The following is a 15,597-nucleotide window of genomic DNA, read 5'->3' as shown; positions in this document are numbered from 1 at the left end:
TCCAACAAAATATGGGGGCCCAAGGTTGAGAAAGGAGGGCTTAATATCCGGGGCTCTTGGCTAACTGGGGCTGGGGGGAAATCCCTCAATGAACAGCACAGTCCTCATCCCCTAGACCTGGTTTGAGGAATCTGCTGCCACTCAAGATGTTGCTGGATCTGACTCACAAAAATCCCTAACAGGAGGCTGAGTTGAGATGAAGGTGGCCTGGGGCAGTAAAGGCCAGCTTCTGTTGCCCCCTTAAGAAAGAAAGAAACTGCCATTCTTGGCATGCAACAAAGGAATAAGGAAAAGTAATAATCACCCTCACTTTCTTTTTGAAAAAAGCTGGCTTTGCTTAGTGGCCAACTCTGTATCTTGTGGCAGTGAGTTCCTCAAGTTAACTGAAGTGTAGCATGAAGAACTTCTTCCTTTTGAGAGACCTGGTTGTGTTAACTCATTGTATTTTGTTTTTTTTACCCCACACTTCCTCTAAAGCGCACAGGGCAATGTACATGGTCCTCCCTTAACTTATCCTCACAACAACCCCATGGGTGGATTTGGCTGAGAAATAGTTACTTTCCCAAGGTTCAGTACACTTGAACTGAGGTCTCTCTGGCCCTAGTCCAGCTATTCTACTAAACAACACTGGGGTTTCTCACTTGGTTACTCCCCAAGTTCAAGTTTTATGAGGGGCAGAGAGAGAGAAAAAGAGAGATAAAACACCCTCTCTCCACTGTCTGCCCAGCTTTGCCCAAATTTGTGTGGAATTTCTGCTGGGGTGATGTTCTTGCCTTTGTCTCTTGTGATTTTTTTTTTAAGCATTCCATCGTTTGGGTTCTACTGAAAAAAACTTGTAATCTGAGTAGCTTGGACACACCACCCGGCTGTCAGTTTCAAAGCCAACCTTTTGAAGGAAAAGATGCCAAGGAGAAAACAAACTGTAAAAGCATAAGGATTTGGCCACGTTTGAAACAAGCTTCCTGATCAGGTGAGCCCAGCTCAGAACTGACCTAACCAGAAAAGCAGAACAAGATTTTTCCACTTTGATCAAATATTCCGAAAACATCAACCACTTATGTGTGTGCTGGGGAAGGGCTGCGGCTTAGTGGCAAGAGCACCTGTTCTGCCTGCAGAAGGTGCCAGGTTTAGTCCCCTATGGCATCTCCAGGTGGGGCTGGGAGAGACTCCCTGTCTCTGAAGCCCCAGAGAGCTGCTGCCAGTCAGTGTTGGCATCACTGAGCTAAATGGACCAATAGTCTGACTTTGTCTAAAAGAACTTGCTAACAGAAAAGAAAGAACAAGGGCATTGGTTTCCTTCAGGAGCTAATAAATTTTTACTCCATCTTTAGTATGGGGAAATTAGAATTCAAAGCTTCTTTGGAACTGTGGGACAGAGGCAGATTATTAAAACAGCAACCCAGCATAGCAAATTGCAACTGAAAAAAAGCAACCAGCGAGCTTCAGAAACTTGCTTTTATTAGCATCACAAAAGAACAACAACCCTGCTGTGTTGAATAAAAAATTGGACTTGGGCTTGAGTATCCCAGGCCCTGCGTTATAGCTGATCAACATGGGCAGATAAATCACATGGCAGAGACTGCTCAGGCTGCTATTTCAGGAGATTACATTTAAAAAAAACAAAACAAACAAACAAAAACCCTGCGTAAAGAAAATTAAAAGAGAAAGAAGACTAAGATATAGTCCAGTTCCTGGCTCTCTAGTTTTCCATGGCGAAGGGGATTCTCAAGTGAGGAAAACACTGAAGGGTATTTTCCTTATACCTGTATTCTGTAATGACACATAACTACATTGGGTGGGTGGGTGGACAAAATCCAGCCTCAGTTTTTGAGTCTGTGAAACATGTTCAGTTGTGGCTTGACCTCAGAGGGATGTCTCAGGAATCAATGGCGGATCAATGAGGGTAGGGGGAAAGGAGCCTATATTAATCATGGCAGGAAGGGAATGCCCTTAGAAATAAATCAATACAACGCAGTTGCTACAAAGTGAGGATCTGAACTGGGTGGGTTGTGGGTTTGAGCCCCATGTCGGGGGAAAGATTCCTGCATTGCCCGAGGGGGGGGGGTTGGACTAGATGACCCTCATGCCCCTTCCAACTCTACCAACTCTCGTACCCCTTCCAACTCTTCTGTGAGTTGCCCAACACTCCACTGCAAACGTGTTTTCCGTTTTCAAAAATTTCCAAGTTTTCCTCTTTCCTGCCTATCTGCCCCTCCTCCAGCTGCCTCCTCTCAAGGTCGCAGTGCTCATTTACACGCTGAATATTTGCTTAGCACTCTGACTCCTTTTCTCAGGACTCACCGCAAATTTGTTTTCTGATAAAACAAGAAGTCGAGGTGGGGGGTGGAAGCAGCTACAAAGCTCAAAAGAACAGCAACGATTTTTTAAATACAATATATATATATTTAAAAACCCAAACCGCCTAACAGGACATGGGTGGAGACAGAAAAATTAACTCATCTGTTCATTTTGAGTTAATGGTCGTCTTACTCTGCGGATAAAGTGGGTTCTAACCTACAAAAGATTGGACGGCAAAGACACTGTTAAGCTTGAAGGTATCACAAGGCCCTTAGTTGTTTTTTGCAGCAACATACCAACCCAGTTACCCTCTCAATTTTTTTCCTTCCCATTGTTTCCGCAGGGAGGCAAGCCTTGGATTTTGGAAACGCAGCTCTGTATAGAAGATGAAATCCAGAAACGCTAAGTGCCATGTTAAGACGACTCCATAGCTTACAAGAGACTCGTGTCCTTGGACGGATGCTCTTGTGTGTTTGACTAAGATACTTATCCCTCCCTCATTCTCTCCCCCTCCCCCTCACAATTAGCAAAGCATCCAAGCATTGCACAATCTTTTAATTAACTTATCCTCAAGTCAACCCTGGGAGGACAAAGGCTGGTGCCATTCTCCCCATTTTACAGATATAAAGCAAGGTGAGGCGTAACTCAGACAATCTTCATTGTTTATAAATCGCTATGCAATGGATACCCCGACCCCCACCCAAAGCATTCCCCATAGTATGGACAAATGCGGATGGTCCCTCCCCATCTTCTATGCCATCCCCAGCTGTTTAGCAGGCAACAGCTACTAAACAAGGCAAGAAATTGTATTCTGACCCCCACCTCAAAGAAACACAGATCTAAATTAGTTTTCTCCATCAGTGAGCCTATTCAGAGTAGGACTTAGTTGGCTGAGACCCTCATTTTCCCCAGTGAGAGCAATGTTCCCCAGTGCTGAGGTCTGTTTCCCCCAGAGACATGAACGGCACCCATTCACTTCTATGGGAGTAAGGAAAGGAGGAAAACTCAGCAGCAGGGGGCTTCATTCAGTGCCCATGATGCCCAGGCAAATCTCAGCCTGCGTTCCAGACAGCAGTCAACTTAACTTTGTTCCATGCAACTGTATGGGAGCTATTGAGAGCCAACGCTGCTCCTGATTCCTTATAGCCCCAACCATCCCCATTGAGAAGTACCATTACAATGAGGTGGTCAAGCATCTGCTTTGCATGTAGAAGGTCCCAGGATATTGTTATTGTTGATGAGGACAATAATAATAATTTTATACCACCCTCTACCCACCGTTCCATCCCCGATGGCATCTCCAGATAGGGCTGGGAGAGACTCCTGCCTGCCAGTGTATGCGATACTGAGCTAGATGGACCAAGGATCTGATCTGGTGTTAGGCAAGTTTCCTGTGTTGCTGATCTCCGTGGCTTGGTCACTTTACGGAGGGCATAACCTTGGGAACTGGCTTTCATAGACAAAACACTGCAACGGTGGCTTTAAAAAACCAAGAAACCAACAAACAAAAACCACATTCCCCTTGAGTCTGGAGAAGTCACCCTGCAATTCCTCCCTGCTCTCCTCCCTCTGCCCACCCCAGCACCGACCTGACTGCCTCCCTGGCAAGGGCCAGTTGCGTCTCGCTGCGCCCCCTCTGCCCTCCCTGCCGATACGCACATGGCTTTAATGTTTTTATTACCTGTTTGACTCACTGCCTTATTGCTTCTCCCCTTAATGGGGCCGTAACCGTGGTAACAAGGAATAAACGGCCACCAGAAAATGAGATGATTAAACAGGTCACCCTGGCAAAACAAACTGCGTCTCCCTAAGAGGATGCAGCTCTTGTCTTTGGGCGGGGGGGGGGGGGAATGAGAAGGAGAAACGGATGCAGGAAGGGTGGGGAGATAAGATGACCCACCAAAGCTCAGAGAAGCCATAGCGGTGGGCTGGCTTGGAGACCACGGTGAAAGGGCCTCTGGGCATCTTCTGGCCCTCAAGTGGCGGCCATTTTGAATTGTGGACATTCTCTGCCTATGACGCAGATCACGCACTGTTCAAGACACCATTGTGGAAGCTGTTCTTGGGAGTGTATGAACATCTCCGCCAGGACAGTGTTACCACGCAATACGCAGCCCCCATGTTGGTTTCAGTTTGTTTTAGTCCTGCCTCTGGGACAACTCTTGAGGGCAGTAAGAGTGCTCCTCCAGACTGGTGAGGAGTTTTCTGCAGGTGTCTTCTGCAACATGACGCCAACCCAATAAGAGTGTATCGGCGGTGGATTTATACGGGGCCATCTGCACAACATTCCAGTTTATTGGTTGTTCTGAGAGTAATTAAACTATATTTGTGCATTACTATTGTCTGCAGGGGTGATCTTGTATCATAGCACAACCAAAGTAGGGGGCATCTTCCTGTTGTCCACCTACCCACCTCCATCCCGAGAGAACAGAGGCCAAAACCAGTTTGGAACACCCTCCGTCAGTCACCCTCTCTCAGAACTTGGCTAGCTGGCACATCTGCCGGCACAAAATGTTCTTGCAAAAACAAAGCAAAACAAACAAGAGAGCGGCGGGTGGGGTGGGGGAGAAAGAAGATGAATAAAGCAAACAGGTGACATCACAAACCGTTGTCCTCCAGAGAGCCCCCAGGCACCTGCCAAGTTCCAGATCCGGATCCTACCTGTTTCAAAAGTGGCAAAAGGTGCCAATACGGGAGGTGAGGAGACAGAGAAGTCAGGGTGGGGGGAGCAACTAGCACTGGTAAACCTGATGGCACCCAGCATGCTCCAAGTATTGGTAGCCTGGGTGTGATCTGGAAAGAATCCAGGGCCAACTCGCATTCATGCACACACTGCTTTAATTTTCAATGCGCTTTATTGCACACTGATGTGTGAACTGACTCCACGGAAACATGTTGGGCAAGAGGTGATGTTCATAGTTGGCAAAAAATGGTAATCTGCAGCAGACTGGTTTATAAATGCTAGTTAGCACTTGATTCTAGTGTCGTAAGAAGTAGTAGCAACAGTCACTATTACTACCAATATATACACAAGGTGCCTAATGAAAAACAACTATTGCGAACATCATTTATGCCGAATATGCATGATACCATGCTGCAAGAGCCTCCAAGCAAATGGAAGAGCTGTAGCTCAGTGGCAGAGCATCTGCTTTGCATTCAGAAGGTCCCGGGTTCAATTTGCAATATCTCCAGGTAGGACTGGGAATGTTTCTTGCCTGAAACCCTGGAGAGCTGCTGTCAGTCAGTTTAGACAATACTGAGCTAGATGGACCAATAGCCTGACTCAGTATAAGGCAGCTTCCTATATTCCTGAATCACTTGTCTTTCAGCTTTAGGTCTCCAGCCATAAAATGGGGACAACATCGACCTTGCTCTCAAGGATGTGTCAAGCACTTTGCAACTGGAAACTGTTCTAAGCAACAGCACAGATTCCAGGAGGAGAGGTGCTCTGTGCTGCATCTCAAATACCTTCTTGGTCCACCTGTGTTTGAGGAAGTCAGCTGTTAGCCTGCAAAAAGCTTCACCTGCGGTAAACTGCTCTGGGCCTTTCTAGGATATCAGTTTACAGAGCAATATATGCACGGTTGCCACTCATTTGTTGCATAGGGATCTAGAGCTTAATTCAAGTCAGTGCTTCCAGTGGTGGGGATATTGGATTTCCTCAACACTCAAATCACAGGATCTGACAGAGGGAAAGTGCTGTTCCCTCTTATGGCCACCAGACATCACATCCATTGCAAATGTTTATGGAACGTGCCTGGGATGGTGCTGTGGGTCCCTATTGGCCAGCGCATGTATCATCACCAGCAATGAGCAACACCCTACTTCTTCTATCACCAGTATTTCTTGAAACTTTGTTTAATTAAATTTATTTAGAGGCAGACGACTTTCTTGCAGAAGTGCTATGGCGCTCCTCTTTTCTAAACAAGTAGTAAACAAGAGAGTAAAGTTTCTCCCCACTCTTTTAGAAACGGCAGGAAAAAGGCAAAGGACATCTGAGGCCTATTTAAGGACAAAGGACACCCTGCTCCCAATGCTTTATATGATTGCTCAGTAGTGATGCCTTCAAACTCTCACACCGTGAACTGGGTGTTAAGATGCATACCTGGAAAAGGTAGTAAGACCAAATGGAAATTTGCAACAGTTGGAGCAAATCTATGTTCAACAGACTCCCAAACCATTTCCAAGAAGAGAAAGGTAAGACCTGATGGTGTAGCAATAAAACTGCTAGCACATTTGCAAAGCTAAGCAGGGTCCGGTATGGTTTCAGACCAGATGGGGAAGCACATGTTGAGATTCCTGCATTGCAGTGGGTTGGACTAGATGACCCTTGGGGTCTCTTCTAACTCTACAATTATATTAAATCTACAATACAGACAGACCCTTTCCAACAAGATCTCGCCCAATGCAACCACACCTCTGACCACAAGAGGAGGTGGAAAGAAACCCCTGTGTGCTGGATACCTCTCTGCTCTTTCCCATGTCCACAAGATCCAAAAAAAAAAAAAAAAAAAAGGGTGCATCTTTTTCGCAGGAGAGCTCACACTTTTTTCGATAACACCACTAACCTTCAGGTGTCCAATGCCCCCAGAATAATCCATTTTTGTTGTTAGAACCAAAGACCAAGGTACTATCTAGAATGTATAACTTGCTGCTAAAATGGAATACACAAGACGAAATGGTTAAATCGGCTATGATAAAATGGGCACAGGACATTGGGCATAACATTATGTTTGAGGACTGGGAAAGGTTGTGGACCACTGGGCTGAACTTCACTGCATGTAATGCTCTGAAGGAAAATGTTATGAAAATGATATATAGATGGTACATGACCCCAGTTAAACTTGCCAAAATATACCATTCGTCTGACAGTAAATGTTGGAAATGTAAAGAAAATGAAGGAACATTCTTTCACCTCTGGTGGACATGCCCTAAGGTGAAGGCCTTCTGGGAAATGATATATAATGAGTTGAAAAAGGTATTTAAGTATACCTTCACTAAGAAACCAGAGGCCTTCCTTCTGGGTATTGTCGGCCAGAGGGTGTTAAAGAAGGATCGAACATTTTTCATGTATGCAACAACGGCAGCAAGGATTCTCATCGCAAAAAATTGGAAAACTCAAGATTTACCCACACTGGAAGAGTGGCAGATGCAGCTGATGGACTATATGCAACTGGCCGAGATGACTGGCAGAATCTGAGATCTGGGAGAAGAAAAGATGGAGGAAGACTGGGAGAAATTCAAGATGTATCTACAAAAACATTGTAATTTGTTTGAATGTTAAGAAGGATGCTAGATTATAAAAAATTGGCCACCACTAAACTAGATTTAAATTTGATGCTAAGTGAGATTAAAGAAAATATAAAAATTTTATTGGAAAAAGTGCTAGATTATATTTGAATGTGTGGACATGAGACTGTAAACAAGTTGATAATTTGTTTGGAAAATTTTTTTTAACGACGTAAATGGGAGAGGGGGACGTGAGGGAGTCCAAAGAAGCGAAGAATTTGTTGTGATAGAAGCAAGATTGTTTTATGTGTGCATTTTATATCTAAAAAAACCTTAATAAATATTTTTTTTTTTTTAAAAAAGAATAATCCATTTTGATTAATGCGGCAGTTATGTGCACTTGGACATTTCCCTGTTGTACCCTTTTGCTGTATGCATGTGTACACGGGAGAGGCATCAACATTCCCAGGACTACTGAAATGAAAATGTGCACCTTTCACTCACATCTGGGAATTGCTAGTGAGCAGGATTTGATAATCCAGAACATTTTTTTGCAAGAGTCTGCTTGCCTGGGCGATCACTTGAAGGAAAGCACATTTGTTTGTGTGAATTATCACTCCCCCCCCCCCAGGCCCATGCTTCTGAGATGGCACTGGAATGGGTAGCTGAGTCTGGGGTGCCCTTGCACCTAGTCTCATTCCCCATGCTGTGCAGCAGCACCAAATGCTTTCTTCCCTCCACCCTCTCACTCTCACTCAAGCCTGCGAGGGCTGCTTGGCTTTTATCCTGAGCCTGAAACCGCCTCAGGATTGGAAACTCAAACCGCTTCCCAGCCTTGGGAATTCTCTCTTTCTCTCAACAGCTGACACAGCCTCTATTTGGCTCATGGTGCCAGGGCACCCATTCCAGGCCAATTCCCAAACTCTGCTGAAAACCATGCCTCTGCGGAGAGAAGAGGAAGCTTGGAAGCTCTGAACCTATCAGGACCATCATCCCAAGTCAAGGACCTTCCCAAATGGGGCATTTTCAAAACAACAACAACAACAACAACTGTCTACACTCCTCATTTATGACTGCTATTCATCATGACGCGTCATTTGCACTGTGGTGCGCACGGTGTCAGCTGCCGGAAAACCACGTCACTGGAATCCAGCTGGGTGTGGCCTGGGACTAAGGCCTTGGCTTCCCAGTCAACATAGGACAGCAGCGACTCCCCACATTGACTTGCTCCTTCAGGGAATTCTTGCTCCTGCTTGGCTCACATCCCAGTTTTCTTGCTGGCTGGGAGCTTTGCAGAAACTCTCTGGCTTATGTCAGGTCCAGTCCTGAATGTTTCCTTGCTGACCTACAGCCACCAAAGTCCAGGCTCCATTAGGAAGTCTTGGGGGGCGGGGAGGAGATTCAGCCTCGGTACCCCAACTTTAAAGTAGGAACAGCAGGGGCCTACCTCATAAGGGTGTATAAGAAACAGAAAGATTGCTAAGCACTCTCTGGACAATGCAAGAACTGTGTAAACAGAAGCTACAACAAGAAGGCAGCATTGCATACGTAATGCGAATTCCTCAGCGAGGCTTCTTAGTTCAGTTGGTTAGAGCATGAGATTCTTAATCTCAGGGTTGCGGGTTTGAGTTCCACTTTGGGTGAAAGATTCCTGCACTGCAGGGGGTTGGACTAAATGATCCTCGTGCTCCATTCCAACTCTAGAATTCTGTGATTGAGGCACTGCAAATGCAAGAATTTTGGGAGCAGGGATGTCCTCGCGAAGCTCTGCAAAACTCCTGGTTTCCTTCTTAAGGTTTATGGAGATCCCCAATTAAGCGAATGGAGCTTGATGCATATCAATGCTGACTGTGCGGCCGCAGCTTAAATAACTCAAGATTGTGCCTCAGGTCGCACCTAGCTACTTTAAGCAGCACTTCCTTGCTGTGCAAAATGTCTCCACAAGCCTAGAGGTGTCAGATCGCACCGCAGCTGCACATCAGTCCAAGCTCTGCGTGCAGAATGTTCGGCATCTTCATGTGTGTTGTCCAGCTCCTTGCTTTCAAGTCTGCCCAGCAAGTGGGTATCCCTGATGTGGACACATACAGGAGCCTAATCTCAGTAGGGTCTTTGCGGGATAGTGGCACCAACGGAACAGCTAATAAGTTTCCTCCTCTTTTGTTGCCCAACTGCCATGCTCCTCAGGGAAGGGTCTCCATCCTAGAAAGCCTTCAATCCTAAAAATTAATGTTACCTGTCTTTGAAAGCTCCCTCCCCCCATAACCCCCATTACTTCTCTCCAGGGAAATCAGTCTAAAAGGGGCTAATGGAACAATGTCCCTCCTTTCTTCCTCTCATTCTTTCCCTCTCTCTCTCTCTTTTTTATTAGCATTTGTGGAATTTATTCCCAAACTCTCCTAATCTTTCGTACACAACCATTTGATTTGCATAACCCAGCCCCCTCTCATAAAAACTGGCTGCTAGTTTAATTAAAAAATGTAAATTTGCTGTCATCTCGGGGCCTGGTGAATTAGGACGACATCGGCATTTTTTATTGCTGAAGACGTCCAAATTGATCCGGTCCGCAGTGAACCGGAGGGGTGCAGGCGGGCGGGGGGCATGCGCGTGCCTGAGTGTTTGTGCGTGGCCAAATAGGATAGCGACCTGTGGGTTCTACCTGGATAAAACCACATTTGCTGCCCCCACCCCAGACGTACACTTTAGGGTTCCCGAAGTGGAAACAAGTGTGTGGATGGCTCCCTGACCACATCCTGATTGGCAGACTGCTGTGATGATGTCACCCATGGGAGATGCCAACCTGTCTGGTGCCGTAAGATGACAGGTCTGTCCTTCCCCCTCGGTTCCACTTCTCATTGAAGAACGCCGGGATCAGTATGATTCAAACTTGGCTTCCCAGAACTGAGCTTCAATTAGGTCCTGTTCTAATAAAAGGGAAAGTGGAGCCAACCCTCAAGGGAAAATGAGAGGAAAGCAACAGGAGATGGGGAGGGAAGGTGAAAAGCACCTCTCTGCTATCTCTTTCTCTCTCCCTTCCTCTTTCTCTATTCCCGAAGTCCACGGCTGGTTTCGCAGAAGCAGCATTCAACTTATCAGCCACTTTGGAGGAGGAACACAGAAAACACTACTCATCTGGATCCCCCAGGCAAAAACCTGTTGTCTTGACAGGAGGCTGGATGCACTACTTTCATAAAGGGGAGTTTCTCCGCACTTCGGAAATTCGCTGGGTGTGCCACCCTTCTGCATCTCGACAGGCTGCCTTCCTGTTCCAAGGGACAAGAAAGGACCTCTATCTAAATCACAAGAACAGGAGAGGAGAGGAGCAAGATCAGCCCAGGGCGTAGGTGGTTTCCATGTAATCCTGCCTCCTGCAGTCCACCATGGCACCTTGGGATGATGTATTTGTGTGACGGAGGAGTCTCCCTTTCTAGTCTTGAAATTAAAGTCTATCAGCTTCCCTAGATGATCTTAGTGGGTTCTAGTAAGGTCACTCATGCAATAGATTCTGATGGTGGGAAGGTAGCTAAAAAGGGGGCTGGTGGGCAATGCTGGTGGGTTGTGGTTTTTTTTTTTGGGGGGGGTATTATTTATTTATCTATCTATCGCTTTCCACCCAAACACCCAAAGCAATGCACAATATGTAACAAGAACAGCGGAAAAAGAACAGCTTAAAAACAACATAGAAAGTAACAACACAGGTACATTTAAAAATGATATGAAGTAGCCACCCATGGCAGATACCCGTTCACCCAGCTGGGAAACCTTGTTGGAGCAGAAATGCCTTCAACTGCAGGCGCCTGTTGTATCTCGAAAGGGATGCTGTTCCAGAAAACAAGGGCAGCTACACCAAAAGCCCTGCTCCGAATTGCCGTGGAGCAGGCTGCCGAGATCTGCAGGAGAAACTTTCACGCAAACTGCAGGGATCTACCAGGTATATAAGAGCTAAGGTGGTCTCTTGAGTAACCTGGTCCTGAGCTGTATCCTGCTTCATGCGTTAGCACCCTTCTATGTTAGCGTCAATACCTTGAACTTGGCCTGGCAGCAGAACGCAGTGCAAATCCCTCAAGCAACAGGGTGTGGGGAGGGAAGGAAGGTGAAAAGCACCTCTATGCTATCTCCCTCTCCCTCTCTCTATTCCTAAAGTCCATGGCTGGTTTTGCAGAAGTAGCATTTAACTTTGGAGGAGGAACACTGAGGAGTATCTGAATCCCCCCTATAAGCAACCAAGCCACTGCATCCTGTAAAGCCCTTTGCCTTGTCTTGCAAATATAATCTTAGACCTTTTTCTTGCTGAGAGTGTTTCATATTTTGGCAGTGCTTCATATCTGAATTCTTTGTACACACAACTAGATCCCATCATGTTGTACTGAGCTTTCCCCGTAAAGGTGGGTGAGGAGAGAAAGGGAAATAAAGATAGATCATTCCAGGAATTAATTTATTTTTAAGCAAGAGAATGAGAATACACGTTATAAAAGCAAATTTAACGTATGCTTCTTTCCTTATGACCTGGAGTAAGCTTATTGCTTACTGACAGCCCCAGAAAGCCTTCTCTGAGTCCTACGCTAAGAAAATTCTTTTTAAAAATTGGTGGAACAGCACAGCACCAAACATCCAGATTTCAAAGCCCAGATTTTCAAAATGAAAATGACCAGACCCAAAACATTTTTGGTAGCACACTGCTCCACATGGTTCATAATTTGTGACCTATATAAAAGTTTCCCTTCTTGCAGCCCTAGCATCTGTGTGTTTACTCAGAAGTAAAACCAGCTGGGTTCAATGCAGAATTAGGCAACTGTTATATGCATCCTTGAGAGTAGCTCAACAGGACTTACTCTGCAGTAAAGATGCATAGGATCATGATGCTAGGGCACAATCAGGCATTTAACATCTGCCAGCTGAGGGCTATTCTGATTTAGCAGAAGCACTGCAAGGTGTGACACCGTTGTGACACCTATGCTGGTGGAACTCCCCTGGTAGGCCAGCAGCAAACACTGCCAGCAGCAGTAATGCTGACAGAAGAGGCAAAATGGAGGTAGAGTCGTAGATGGGCCATGGGCGCATGCACAGGAAAGCAGACCGTAAGAGCATCCCTGCTGGATTAGACTTCCTATGGGAAGCCTACAAGCAGGTCGCGGGTGCAACACCAGTTCTCCTCACCTGATGTGTACAGCAACTAGTATTTTGAAGCATGCTACCTCCAACAATGGAGGAGGAACACAGCCTTCACAGCTAGTAGCCACAGTGTTCCGCTTCATAAATTACTCTAATCTTTCAAAGCCCTCCAAGTCGCTAACCATCACACGGCATCCTATACGTTTTCAATTCAGGAACAGCATAACCTTCTCTTACATGTTGTGCGTGATTGAAAATTCACAAGGGGTAACTCTGGCAGTGACGGGACACTTTGTGCAAAACAGCCTGGCCCCGCAACACATGGGAACTTGAGGGCACATTGCTAGCTGCTCTCTGGTTAGAAACCCAAGGTGGCCCTCACTTTCGGACTACAGACACACCTTGTGCCCAGTGCCCCCAACTTTCCTTCAACAACTGAGCACACCAGGACAGAGCAGCCTGCGCTGATCAGCAAGGGAAGGGGGCAACCATACTATAAAGTGCAACTGTTCCAAACGCCTTGCCAGCCATTCTGACAAATTTTGTGTCTTGCCTGAACTGAAGTGCTCTAAAGCACGAGGGAAGGGGATTAGTTTTCCCCAGCCCAAGAGCCAGTTTTCCCATTGAGGAGCCTCCCCAGGGGCCATATGCCGGTTGTGGGTGGGGCCAAAGTCAACACCAGCCAGGCAAAGGCAGACAAGGAGGGCACGAAACAGAGCCAGTGAGGGGTGTGGCCGAGGGGAAAGAGTGTGTGGCCTTAGGAGAGGCCTAGGCCTAGGGAGAGTCCTGGGGGTCAGACAGAGAATCCTAAAGGGTTGCATTCTGCCCCAAGGCCTGAGATTACCCACCTCTGCTCTAGCATTCTTCCCCTCCAACAGCAGGGTCCTCTGCCACTGATTTGGCATTTTGTAGTTCTTTATTTCCCCCCTCCCCTTGAGCATGCACTGGATACCACAGCCAACCTGCCAGCTTAATCGGTGACATATCTTAATATAAACACCCGGCTGGTCCCCTAGGGGAGATTCTCACTCTCCACAGGTGATCAGACAGCCAGTCTTACAGCATCCAGCAACACTTCCCCAAAGTCTCCCAAATATTAGCAAGAGAGAGATGACCATCAGTTGTGAACCAGTTCCTCCTGGAATGAATGATTCCAAAAAAGAACAGGCCCTCAGAAAGAGCTGCATATTCTCCATGTGGGCAGAGAGGGAGTGTGTATAACAACAGCTTGCCAATGCTGAATTCTGCATTCAAGAAGATGAATTCTGCAAAGAATGAATTCTGCAGCTTGTGTAAGTTCAACAAATGCATTTACTTTGCATAATTTATGTGACGCACTGAAGCCCCAAATCCTGACCAACAAAAACCTTACGTGAGCCCACCTGAGGCTTTTGAGATGCCAACAAGAACTGCCCAAGGGGGGGGGGGTGATGGCTTCTTCACCACCATTAGGGCCTGGAAATTTGTCTTACTTTTGAATGAAAGTTGAATTCTGTACAAAAATGATGACATTACTTTTGGGGGAAACCTCAAGTGACCACCACCCAAAGGAAATGGTGGCGCTTTTATCTGAAAACTTTATCTGGGCACTGTGCATTGGTATGAACGTTATTTCATCATCACCATCATTTTATTATTATTACTAATTTATTGCCTGCCATTCACCCCAATGACCCAACAGAAAATGAACTTCCATGCAGAGTAAAAAAGTAAAGTTGGGTCCGTAGAAAGTGTGTGAAATTGCACCTCTGCAGAAGCACCCAAACTTTTGGCCGCCATGATAGTGTGGTGCAGGGACCAACCATCCTTCCGATTCTGCCACTCCTGCCTGGCACCTTTTCAGGTATGACTAAAAGGGTACCGAGAGAGCTTGTATTGTGATGACTTGAGGAGCTTGGCAGGGGCCCCTCAAAGAGAGATAAAGCCCTTGACCTCAGAACACAACAAATGGGCTCACCCACATGCAGACTGCAGTCTTCCAGGCCCTAATCTCCAGGGTTTAGCCAACATCTTGGGCCTTCTTGCACAAGTATGTTTCTACTGGGGCCCCCACATGTGTGCTGTCACTCACTCTCACCACAGTCTAGAAGCTTGGCTGGCCACGGCTCAGCAGTAAAACATCTTCTTTGTATGCAGAATGTCCTTGGTTCAACCCTCAGCATCTCCAGGTACGGCAAGGAGAAGCACTTCCCTGAGAGCCTGGGGAGTTGCTGCCAGTCAGTGTAGACAGTACTGATCTGGATGCACCAATGGTCTGGCTCAGTGTGAGGCAGAGTCCTATGTTCCCATGTCTCAAGGGAAGGGCCACAATACAGGGGTAGGTAGCACACCTGCTTTGCTTGCAGAAGGTCCCTAGTTCATTCTCCAGTATCTCCAGGTAGGGCTGGGAGTCTCTCCCAGCCTGAAAACTCTGGATTGCTGTTGCCTGTCAGCACATACGGTATGGAGCTAAATGGTCTGACTCAGGACTCCATTTTTTCCTTCTGAGCTCATCGTTAGTTGCCAGAGGGCGATTGCCACAGCAACAGAGAGTCCTATTGGCCCCATTCCATCAGGGAGAACTTACTGGATGGAAGGCTATAAGCTCCCGCCAGCAGGGGGTGCCAATTTCCCAAAGAGGGGGCCGAGGCCTTGGATGCAGAACTAGGGAGGTTGCAAAACATGGCACCACGTCATCCCAACTCTCAATAATTATTCCCACCCCACAATACCTTGAAACTGCAGGGAAAATCACTTTTCTACCCCTTAAGATTAAAATGTCCAACCTCGTAGGAAAAACAACAGTAGCAAAAAAAGGGAAAGGGAGGGGATTTTTTTGTTTTAATGACCCGTCTCTCAGCCACATCCTGAACAAGAACATATCAAGCCTAATAAAGAACAAACGCACACCCAAGAACCAAATATTTCAAAACAATGCAGACTGAACACTTCCTGGTGCTTTTATCTCCTGGTGTGATGAAC

The 15,597-nt window shown here is 46.5% G+C and overlaps 1 protein-coding gene across 6 annotated transcripts in view; it reads right to left on the bottom strand.

Annotated features, from left to right (window-relative positions):
• CASZ1 (castor zinc finger 1) overlaps positions 1 to 15,597 on the bottom strand; it is a gene marked incomplete at its 3' end in the record, with an annotated part of 444,050 nt that overhangs the window by 110,382 nt on the left and 318,071 nt on the right. The window lies entirely within an intron of this gene.

Source organism: Podarcis erhardii (genome assembly GCF_964252035.2).
Source record: "Podarcis erhardii genome assembly, chromosome: 7".
NCBI classification, from domain to species: domain Eukaryota; kingdom Metazoa; phylum Chordata; class Lepidosauria; order Squamata; family Lacertidae; genus Podarcis; species Podarcis erhardii.
This window is presented reverse-complemented; position numbering and strand designations above follow the sequence as displayed.